This window comes from Impatiens glandulifera, chromosome 9, assembly GCF_907164915.1.
Source record: "Impatiens glandulifera chromosome 9, dImpGla2.1, whole genome shotgun sequence".
In the NCBI taxonomy this organism is placed as follows: Eukaryota; Viridiplantae; Streptophyta; class Magnoliopsida; order Ericales; family Balsaminaceae; genus Impatiens; species Impatiens glandulifera.
In genome coordinates, this window is record NC_061870.1 from 30,240,904 (window position 1) to 30,254,337 (window position 13,434).

Genomic DNA, 13,434 nt, shown 5'->3' on the forward strand with positions numbered 1-13,434 from the left:
TTAGTGTTAAGTTTTGATATTGATAGAATGAAATATGAACTTACATGATAATATTCCAGACATTTCAGCTCTGTTACGTACAATGCAGCAGATATAGCTGAGGAAAATGCTGCACTGGTTGCATGGCCTTGGCCATGGAAGTATATATATCCCTTCTCTATTGAATGAAGAAAGCAAATGCAGAAACTCCTCGTTAATTAGCTAGCTTGGAAGGTCTTTTTTCATTGAATCCATCAGATTTCAAAACTTCAATGATTTTATCTCTGAACGAATCCATCTCCACTCCAATAGAATGGTTACTTTGGTCAATGAATCTTGCTAAATAGAGTCAGCTGCCAATCTGCCATCCTAGACAATCTTGTTCTTCTTGCTAAAACATGTCCTTGTTAATGTGTTTGATTTGATTTGATTTGACCATGAAGATACTTTGTTAGAGTAACAAGTTTTTCGGTCTTTATCATTTGCACAAGTTATTTCTCAACTTTCTCTTTCGAGATTTTAGGTTAATCAAGATACGACAAAAAAATATCTCTAATCTTAATTCTTCATTCTCATCTACCGCTGCGAAACACGAAACCTTATTAGAAAGCACAAAAAGTTATTTAGAGTACCTGAGTCTCAAAGATCGAAACAAACGTTATGGATGGAGATGTAGTACTGGTAATACATTTTTCCTATAAATGCAAACTTAAATTGTAAATGTATTAAAGTTTATTTGTAAACTCTCATTTATATCACACAAATCATAATGAGATCTTTTTACACAAACTAATAAAAAAATAAAACAAACAAAATTTAAAATCTCAATTAGATATATATTGAATAACTATATAAGTTGTAAAATTGTTTATATCATATTAGCCAACAAACACTTAAGTTCGAACCCTCAAACACTTTTGAAACTAAAATCATCTCTTACTAACTCCATGTGTCAAATTAAGTAATAAGACTAAATCTATTATTTCAAATATTACGAATTCAATTAAAAAAATAATTATCTTACCTTCTCGATATTGGTAATAGACATTTTTTTTTTGTAAAGATATACCTAAATATTTAGGTCATACTATATTTTATATTTTTATAGATTTAATTAACCTTTACTCTGTGTGTTTAATATTTGATAGGTCATAAAATAAATAATAAACACTTATCTATGTGAACATGTCTCATATTTGCTATTGATTTTAAGTTCGCATAACTAATTAATTAAGTTTTATTATGATAAAATATAATATACAATTATTTATTGATTTTTATTTTTAAATGATGTATGTATTATAAAAAATTATAAGAATAGTTGAAACATGTTGACTCAATTATAATATCTTAGGAAATATAAAAAATAATATAATATAAATATGAAAATAATATATATAGGCCATCTTAATTATATATATATTTTTCCCCCCAAAATATATATATATATATATATATATATAAATGAAAATAAGAAATTATTTAATATATATATATATATATATATATATATATATATATATATATATATATATATATATATATATATATATATATATATATATATATATATATATTGTGATGTTTTCTCTAAAAAAAAATTAAATGTATTTGTATGAGAGTGCTTTAAGAAATTAATGTTGCATCCTTTTTTAGAATATTCTTTTTAAATTTTATCCTTTAATATTATTTTATAAATTTTCAAAAAGTATGTTATAATGTTTAAATTTAATTATACAACTAATTAATATATATATATATATATACTAGCATTTAGCCCGTGCATTTGCACGAGTAATAATATAAAAAACCGTGAAAAAAATTACGGATAACATTTTTAATTTTATTTTTAACCGTTTTAAATTTATGGGTGGGTCAACACATAATCCGACCCAAGTATCCATTTACTCAACATCATTATATATTAGTTAGTTAAAAAGTTGAACTTATATTAATATTAAAACGTCCCGCATTTATCAAATTTGGTGTTTGAATTTAATATATAAAGTCTTTGTACCCTAGTTGGTTAAAGAGTTGTACTTATTTTGTTAGGTTGCAAGTTCGAAACATACCTCTAGCATTTTAAATTTATTTTTAACCGTTTTAAATTTAAAAACGGGTAAATCCACAATCCGACCCAAGTATCCAAATTAACCACAGCTCTCGACCCGGCAATCCGGACACTTTAAAAATTATGCATCATTATATATATATAGATTAGTTAGTTAAAAAGTTGAACTTATATTAATGTTAAAACGTCCCGCGTTTATCAAATTTGGTGTTGAATTTAAAATATAAAGTCTTTGTAGCCTAGTTGGTTAATAAATTTGTACTTGTTTTGTTAGGTTGCAAGTTCGAAACATACCTCTAGCATTTTTTATTTTATTTTTAACCGTTTTAAATTTAAAAATTGGTAAATCCACAATCCGACCCAAGTATCCAAATTAACCACAGCTCTCGACCCGGCAATCCGGACACTTTATAAATTAAGCATCATTATATATATATAGATTAGTTAGTTAAAAAGTTGAACTTATATTAATGTTAAAACGTCCCGCGTTTATCAAATTTGGTGTTGAATTTAAAATATAAAGTCTTTGTAGCCTAGTTGGTTAAAGAGTTGTACTTGTTTTTGTTAGGTTGCAAGTTCGAAACATACCTCTAGCATTTTTAATTTTATTTTTAACCGTTTTAAATTTAAAAACGGGTCAACCCACAATTCGACCCAAGTATCCAAATTAACCACAGCTCTCGACCCGGCAATCCGGACACTTTAAAAATTAAGCATCATTATATATATATAGATTACATTAAATGTTTATTTTGGTTAAGAGCATCACATATTAAATTAAATTCAATATTGATTAAATTTTATACTTTCTTTACCACATTAATTAGGCTAAAATTTGGTTATAATATCTGATATACATTAATAGAAAATAATATTATATATATATTATGTATTTTGAATATCATAAAAAAGGTATTCTTTTAAAAAGATTACTAAGTTGGACATAATAATTTATTAATAAACATAAATGTAATATATATAGACAATAATTTATTAATTACCTGTTGTAAGAATGAATTAAAAGAGATCAAGATTAGCGTCGATTATTCTTGAGTCCTATTTAATTAACACATTTACCTTCACTCCATTCACCCAATTATTCATAATCCTTAAGCAAGAAGAAATGACGGAAATCTATCAAATTCATCAAAACAGTACCGATTATAAAACACCAATGCCGAAAACCAGTGCCGGAGATCAAGAGAAGGATCCTTTGAACGACCTCCCTGCTCCGGCACTAATTCCGGCTGCGGATCTCCAATTAGATGAACATCCAACAAATAATCCGGCAGAGCTGATTATAAACCTAGAGACTATAACCGTGAGTATATATGTCATTTTATTTTTCTTTCTTTTTGTGTAATTTTGTACATTTTTGTTTCTCTCATTCTTTCATTTTTGTTTGACAGGGAAAGACTAATATCTCATTTAAACTTCCTAGGAATTCTATTAAGATTGCCTTCAACAGTAATGGGGTAAAACTTATTTATTTTCTTTTCTGATGTCTTCAATTGTTCTTATTATTGTTTTACTTTTATATCTTATATCTTATATATATATAGCCACAACCTGCATTGGAGGCACCCTTTGATCAACTTGTAATTCAGTCCCCTGTGGAGAAATTGTCGAGGATGGTTAATTTTCATCTTCAAGATGATGTTAAGAATCTTATCCTAAGAATGGATGAGGTAAATTAATTATTTATATAAGTTTCAAATTTACGGATTTCTTTAGATGAGTAAACAACTTTAAATTATTGATTTAGTTTTGTCGACAACTCCTTTGTGTCGATAATATTATAATATTGGACAAAGTACATGCTTATTTGATATATATACATATTCAGGATGCACAAATAAACGTGGAACCTTCTTTTTATCCCCTCTCCAAAAGACTTGAAGGATGGAAGATGAAGAAGATAAAATATGGCAAGAAACGATATAAAACTGATACGGTATATATACACTTATTTTCTTTAATTATATATGTATATATGAAGCTAATTTAACTAAATCTATCTCTTCCAGTTTTATCATAATAAGGCGTGTAACAAATGGTTTCGATCATTTGTTGAGGTGCAAAACTTCATAACATATCATCGTTTCCCTTTGAAACCTCAAAGTAATAAGAAGGTGAGTTTCAATTATTAGAGTTCAGGGTTTTTCGATCATAATTATTTTCTTTTTGTTAATTTGGTCCTAGTTTAATTCTTTTATATTATATATATATATGATGATTTTGACAGACTGAAGAGCCATTAGGAGCAACTGTGTCAAAGATGAAAAGAAGTTTGTTAGATTGTGGGGAAATGACCAATGAAGAAGATGATCTAGCAAGATTTGGGCCAGACAATTTTGGTGACCAAAGTTATGTTTTAGTAAAGAAAATTAAATTAAGTGGTCCTATGGGAGGGTCTTATGTTGCAAAATTTAACTAGTAATAATGATGGGGAAGACATGAATTGTTTAATTTGATAATGTAATGTGTGCTTACATTGTACTTGTTTATTATGATTGTGGCACAATTGTACTAGTTATTTTTATATTTAATAAACTATTTATATAAGATTATAAAATAAAATTCAAATGATAAATGATAAATATAAACAGTTTTCATATTGCTGATTTGTCCTGAAAATGATAAACCATGATTATTATACATGTGAGTGGGGGAGAATTTGAGCCTCATCTATTTACATACCAAATAAAACAATGTCAAAGACTTCATATCTGGTCCAAATATTGCTTCACAACAATCCTCAACTCGTATAGAGATTTCACAGATTTCGAGATTTTGACAATCACCCTTGTGATTCCGAATACTAAAAAAATCCAAATCCCTACAACAAATATCATATATGACCCTAAATTTTTTAAAATATACATTTAATTAATAATTATCAAACTTTGTGCATATTACTTATCAGAAAGATATATTCAGAAAGTTTGGAATCTAATTATCTACTATCTAAAAAAAACTCATGGAAATTAAGAGAAATTATTTCCTCAAGTTTCAAAAGAATGATTTGAATATATAATATGTGTTCTTTTCTCAATATTATCATGTGGTCAATAGGAATTTTTTCAAAGCCACATTTTTAGTAAATGTTTATCAATAATTGAGTAATTGATGTGCAAAGTTAGTTTTAATATCGTCGGTTATAAGTTGCGAGGTGTTTAGCAATAAACCCAAACTAATAGTTGATTTTTGTTTTACGAATTAGGAAGATATCGGATTGTTCACTTTATCTATGCAACAGACTCGAAAAAGATGATAGCACACCTGGTCAAAAGATGATCACAGTACAATTAGATGAGAATAACTATATATGCTAATTTAAGTTGAGATGTTTTAAGTGAAAACAAAAATAAACTAGGTTGACTCGGTTGTTCATTGATCTATAAAGGTTTGAGGAAGAAATGGATTACTCCCAAGATTTTTTTATCCCCTCATTTCTTGCAATGGATATAAATGATTCAACTAGCTAGATACATATGCACCAACACTACTTTGAAATTCAATGAAAACCATAAGGTGAATATTATTCATTTACTGCCCACAGAATGAAAAAAAACATGTGCAAAAGGGGGCCCTTGAATTTCATCATATATATGTTAAGGGACAAGAGTTGATATGGAAAAGAACTTATTCACTTGCTTGCATAAAAGTCAAGATTCTCGACATTGTCCACAAATCGAAGGTCAAAGTAAAGTAGGCAAAATTTAGAAATTATTCTGAAAGTGAAATATTAAAAGATATTGTGTGCTGGAAACAATAAGTCAATATATGCCCATGAAGATCATCAAGAATATTTATGGGATTGTTGGTTGAGAGTAATTACTACTTGCATATATGGGCCAACAACTTTTATTTATTTATTTAGTAATATCATGTGTTTCTAATTTAGTTACTTTCAAGGTTAACAATGAAGTTTTAGGTATTAATTAGTTTGGTCTGTTCTTATTAGTATATTGTATATATCTTGTTACCTTGTTTAGATTCCTCGATTAGTGGGTTACCTTGTTTAGATTCCTAGATTAGTGGTTTACCTTATTAAGAGTCTTTTGACTAGTATATATTGTAACATTGTTTATCAATAATAACCACGGGATTAATCTCTATCATGGTATCAGAGTAAAGATCCTCTCAAGATCATCAATCGAATTTTTTTTTTTTCTCTTCCTCCCACCTTGCTGCCTCACGCACAAACTTCTAATGTCTGTCCCACCTACTAATTCAGACTCCTCCTCCAATCAAAGTCAGACGCCCACCACCATGTCTGTTTCTCAATACCACTCTGCTTTCTCTGTTAACAATCTCCGCTCCATAATTCCTATCACCCTAGAGATGGGTAGCGAGGAATATCTCTCTTGGGCAGACCTTCTCGAAAACCACTGCTTGATTCACAATGTTTACGAACATCTCAAACCAAAAACTCCCAACGCCTCCGAAACACCTTCAACATCTTCCGAGACCGACTCTCTTCTGTGGAAACGCCTTGACGCCCTTGTCAAGCAATGGATATTTGGAACAATATCCAAGGATCTACTAAACACGATCCAAAAACCTGGTATGACGGCTGCTCAGGCTTGGGAACGTTTAGCGAATATATTTCAAGATAACACAGGTTCTCGCGCTATGTATCTTGAAAATAGGTTTTCTCAAATTCGTCTCAATGATTTCCCAAACATGAGTGCTTATTGCACTGAATTGAAGATGATTGCGGATCAACTTGCTAATGTTGATTGCCCCGTTTCTGAAAATCGACTGGTGTTGCGTCTACTTGGGGGTTTGAATGAAAACTACGAAACAATCGCCACCATAATAGGTCAAAAGAAGCCTCTCCCATCTTTCTACGATGCTAGATCTGATTTGCTCCTTGTTGAAACAAGGAAGGATGAATTCGTCCACACAAACACCTCTTTTATTGCCTCGGACGATCGTAGCCAAGGCCGCGGAAACAACTCTAGCCAATCAGCCCGTACTACCGGCCAGCAGCAGCAGCAGGGCACCTCTAGCGCGCAGGAACAGGCCGGCCAGGGCCGAGGACGCAGCCAGCGCGGCAGAGGACGCGGTCGCAACACCAGCCGCACATACCACCAGCAGCAGCAATTCTGGGCACCTCCTGGCCAACAGCAATGGGCACAGTGGGCGCCTGCGGGCTGGACAGCACCCCCTTGTCCCTACCCGACACAACAGATCTGGCCGCAGCAGCAAAGCGCCCCCTGGCACGCATCTGGTCAACAGCAACAAGGCGCCTCCTGGCGCGGTTCTGGCTATCAGCAGCAACACACTCGGACAGCAGGAGCAGGCGTACTCGGTTCTCGGCCACAGCAGGCCTACATGGCTGAGACGAGCCAGCAGCAGCCCCAAAGTTACGTTGCAACCGATATCAATCAGGCGATGCACACTTTATCCCTTACTCCGCCTGACGATACTTGGTACATGGATTCGGGAGCAACTTCACACATGACACCCAACTCAGGTAGTCTCTCGCCTTATTCTAATTTAAATTGTGTTAAAAATATCATTGTTGGGAGTGGACAGGAAATCCCGATTCGCGGTATTGGTAAAACTAACTTAAAACCACCCTTACCACCCTTACTTCTGAACAATGTTCTACATGCTCCCAAACTCATTAAAAATCTTATATCTATTCGTCGGTTTACTCGTGATAACAACGTCTCTGTAGAATTTGACTCACTTGGTTTTTCTGTAAAGGATTTCCAGACGGGGAAGGTTATCATGAGGAACAATAGCTCGGGGGATCTCTACCCACTCTCTCTGTCGAGCCAAAGCCAAAAACCCCCAACTAATTCTTCGTTTACTGCAATTTCGTCAAATTTATGGCATAATAGATTAGGACACCCCGGTGTCGATATTTTGCATTCTCTCAATAAATCAAATTCTATTTCTTGTAAGCCCGTTTTAGGGTCTAAACTCTGTGAGTCTTGCATCTTTGGTAAACAAGTTAAGTTACCATTTACCAATTCTGTCTCTTATACTACTTCCCCATTCGATATTATTCATAGTGATTTGTGGACGTCGCCTGTGCTAAGTACAAATGGACATAAATACTATATTCTGTTTCTTGATGATTACACAAATTTCCTTTGGACTTTTCCAATTGGAAACAAATCCCAAGTATTCTCCGTCTTCTCTACACTTCAAAATCAAATTCAAACACAATTTCAAAAGCCCATTAAAACAATCCAATGTGACAACGGAACTGAATATAACAACAGTCAATTTCGTACATTTTGTGACAAAAATGGTCTACAATTTCGCCTCTCTTGCCCCTATACTTCTCCTCAAAATGGTAAAGCAGAAAGAAAAATACGCACCATAAATAACATGATTCGAACATTGCTTACTCATGCTTCTCTCCCGTTAAATTTTTGGCATCACGCCCTCGAAATGACCACTTATCTCCTAAATATTCTTCCAAATAAACAAATTCGAAATTTCTCACCCACTCAACTTCTATATAACCGAACTCCTTCTTACTCTCACCTAAAAATTTTCGGTTGTCTTTGCTATCCTCTTCTTCCTCCAACCACTATTCACAAACTTCATAAACGCTCTACCCCTTGTGTCTTTTTAGGATACCCCTCTAATCATCGCGGATACAAATGCTACGACCCAGCCTCAAAAAGATTTATCATCTCTCGTCACGTCATTTTTGACGAAACAAAATTTCCCTTTTCTCTTGTCCAAAACCCAAACTCAACTCACCCATCTCAATCCGAACCAATAACCATCCCAATACACATCCAAACCCCGCCCATCACCGAGTCCATTTCCCCACCAAACAACACTCCATTACCGAGCCCATTATCAACTCAACACACTCCACCAAACCCACCATCACCCATCACCACTTCACCAGGCCCAAACCCAAACACGACCAGCCCGTCCACAAGACCAAACCGTCCAAATCATTCACCAACCATCATCAATCCAACACGGACAATACGAACCCGCGCAATGGATGGGATTGTCTGTCCAAAACGCATTTTCAATCTAAACACACTCACATCTCCATCGCCTATTCCCAAAAACCCAAAGTTAGCTTTATCAGACCCGAATTGGAAAGCCGCCATGGACGATGAGTTTAACGCTTTAATTAGTAATAAGACTTGGGACTTGGTTCCGCGTCCTCAGGGTGTTGATATTATACGATGCATGTGGATTTTTAAGCATAAAACTAACTCTGACGGCTCTTTTGAGAGGCATAAAGCCCGTCTTGTTGGTGATGGCAGGTCTCAGCAGATTGGAATCAATTGTGAAGAAACCTTTAGTCCTGTTGTCAAACCAGCCACCATACGAACTGTTCTGAGCATTGCTTTATCGAAGTCTTGGTCCATTCACCAAATGGACGTCAAGAATGCATTTTTACATGGTAATCTCAACGAAACAGTTTACATGCATCAGCCTTTCGGTTTTAGAGACAAAATCTTTCCCGACCATGTTTGTTTATTGCGCAAATCTTTATACGGCTTAAAACAAGCTCCTCGTGCTTGGTATCAAAGGTTTGCAGATTTTGTCTCTACAATCGGTTTTACACACAGCACGACTGATCATTCGCTTTTTATCTATCAACATGGGTCCGAAATTGCCTATCTACTCTTGTATGTTGATGACATTATCATTACGGCTTCGTCTGATCAGTTACGTCAGACTCTCATGAAAAGCTTAGGCGCAGAATTTGCTATGAAGGATTTAGGTAAATTAAGCTATTTCTTGGGAGTTGCTGTATCGTATACTAAGGATGGACTTTGTCTTAGTCAGAAGAAATATGCTGAAGAAATTATTGATCGTGCTGGAATGTCTACTTGCAAATCAACACAAACGCCGGTCGATACAAATGGCAAACTTGGAAAATCAACTAGTCCACCAGTCTCTGACCCCACTCATTACAGAAGTTTAGCCGGAGCACTACAGTATCTTACTTTCACACGTCCTGATATTTCATATGCAGTCCAGCAAATTTGCCTCCACATGCATGATCCGAAAGAGGCTCACTTGGCTGCCTTACACAGAATCATTCGATACTTACAGGGTACAAAGCACTATGGCCTTCATCTTTACAAATCCTCACTGTCTACACTCGTTTCATATACTGATGCAGACTGGGGAGGATGTCCAGATACCCGTCGCTCTACATCTGGCTATTGCGTCTTCCTAGGCGATAATCTTCTGTCTTGGTCGTCAAAACGGCAATCCACACTTTCTCGTTCTAGTGCTGAAGCTGAATATAGAGGAGTTGCCAATGTTGTCTCCGAATCCTGTTGGCTTCGCAATTTATTGTTAGAACTTCGTATCTCATTGGACAAAGCCACACTGGTCTACTGCGACAACATAAGTGCGATTTATCTCTCCCAAAATCCGGTCCAACATCAACGTACCAAACACATCGAAATGGACATACACTTTGTAAGGGAAAAAGTAGATAGAGGTAAAGTTCGCATTCTTCATATGCCTTCTCGTTTTCAAATCGCTGACATATTCACCAAAGGACTTCCGCGCATACTATTTGAAGATTTCAGAGACAGTCTCAGCGTCCGAGAATCTCCCGTTTCGACTGCGGGGGTGTATTAGTATATTGTATATATCTTGTTACCTTGTTTAGATTCCTCGATTAGTGGGTTACCTTGTTTAGATTCCTAGATTAGTGGTTTACCTTATTAAGAGTCTTTTGACTAGTATATATTGTAACATTGTTTATCAATAATAACCACGGGATTAATCTCTATCAGTTCTGATCACTAGTAGATGAAATCTATATCATTACATTGAGAAGGGAAAAAACTTAAAACTCTAATAATATCCTTTCTAGCTACATTATAAAGTAGGCATATATTCTTTACTTATCCATCATGCATGGGTACTCATGACACTGCTATGAGAGTCAATGAATGGAGATTTATATATATTTATTTATTTGGTTTTGATATTATTCTCTAGCCCATAACTTCATCGATCCCTCAGGCTAATTAAGGCTATAAAAATGGAGAGTGCATAGTCAAATATTTGCATCACAATAAGAAAGAACAATTAGTTGTAGTTGAGAGGCCTTACATGAATGTGGAGAGTCAGTTTGGTAGCCAAGGATGACTTGCCTGAATCCATGTCGACTTCGACTCGACTGGACTTGACTTGACTGGTTTCCAGGCAGTCAACTTGGCTAGTCTGATTGACCCTCTTCTATCATGCTTGGCCTTCTTTTCTTCTTCTAAGACCACCTGATTTATATATTAATTAGTCACACATAAAACAATTTCATTTATTAATTGGGTAGAGTTTTAAATTTAATTCTGACCATAATATATTTTATATTGTTAGTGTTAGTGTTAAGTTTTGATATTGATAGAATGAAATATGAACTTACATGATAATATTTGGACATTTCAGCTGTTACAATGCAGCAGACATAGCTGAGGAAAATGCTGCACTGGTTGCCTGGCCTTGGCCATGGAAGTATATATATCCCTTCTCTATTGAATGAAGAAAGCAAATGCAGCAGCTCCTCATTAATTAGCTAGCTTGGAAGGTCTTTTTTCATTGAATCCATCAGATTTCAGAACTTCAATGATTTTATATCCGAACGAATCCATCTCCACTCCAAGAGAATGGTTACTTTTGTCAATGAATACACTTTTGTCAATGAATCTTGATAAATAGAGCCAGCTGCCAATCGGCCATCCTAGACAATCTTGTTCTTCTTTCTAAAACATGTCCTTGTAAAAGGTACACCATGTTTTGTGTTTTGGTTTTTGTATACCGAAAAAATCTGGGAGATTTTCTGAGTTGTCTTCTTTGTAAGGTCGTATTCTTTTACTTTTTTTTTAGCGTAGGTAACGTTGCTATTTATTTTGTAAGTTCACTTTCAATGTGTATATTTTTAACCCTTTCTTATTTCTCAATTTGTTTGATTTGATTTGATCATGAAGATACTTTCTTAAAGTGTTGAGATTGTAAGATGTTTTTGTATCATTTGCAGTAATGGGTTTTCGAACTTTATCATCTGCACAAGTTATGCCTCAACTTTCTCTTTTGAGATTTTAGGTTGATCAAGATACGACAAAAAAAAATATTTTTAGTCTTAATTCTTCCTCGTTTTTAAAATATCCTTTAATAATTACCATGTTCATCTACTCCTGCAAAACACAGTCAGAAACAGACGTATTGGATGGACATGTAATGGGAATACATGTTCCCTACAAATCCAAACTTAAAATGTAAATGTAGTAAAATTTATTTGTGAACTTCCATTTATATCACACAAATTATAGCGATATCTTTTCAAAACCACTGAGAATTTCCCCCCCCCCCCCCCCCCCCCAAAAAAAAGTCACAAAATAATCATGAAAAATAAAACAAACAAAAAAAATGTAAATCGGATATCATATTGAAGAGCAAAGTTGCGAAATTGTTTATCATCACATCATATGAACTAACAAGCACTTAATTCGAACTCTCAAAATCACTTTTGAAACTAAAATTATCTTACTAATTCTTTATAGTAAATTAAGTGATAATAATCGATTTAAATGTTCAAATATTTTTAAATAATAAATATAATAAAAAATGATAAAAATAGTTTAAATATAATAACTCAAATGTAATATTAAAAAAATAATAATATAAAAATAATATACCTTGACCATTTTCAAAATAAAATAATAAGAAATTTTTTAACTAATATATATATATATATATATTATTATATATGCTATGATGTTTTCTCTAAAAAAAAAAGAAATAATAAAAAATAAATTTATTGTATGAGAGTGCTTTACACAATTAATGTTGCATCCTTTTTTATAATATTCTTTTCAAATTTTATCCTTTAATATTATTTTGATTATTTTAAAAAAGTATGTTATAATGTATAAATTTAATTATACAATTAATATAATATTGATTAAATTTTATACTTTCTTTACCACATGAATCTGACTAAAATTTGGTTATATATGATACATTAATATAATATAATATATATTGTGTATTTTGAATATCATAAAAAATGTATTCTTTTTAAAAAGAATACTAAGTTGGTCATAATAATTTATTAGTAAACACAAATGTGATATATATAAACAATTATTTTATTATTTCCAATGCATAAAATATATAATTAATTAATTATTTACTAAAAATGAATAAAATGTGATAATGTCTCATAGAATATGCTAGCTGTAAAAATTAATTAAAAGGAGATAGAGATAAACTATCCATTATTTGTTACTCCTATTTAATCAGCACAACCTTCACTCCGTTCACCCAATTATTCATAATCCTTTTGCTAGAAGAAATGGTGGAAACCTATGAAATTCATCAAAACAGTGTCGATTATGTAACACCAGTGCCGGAAACCA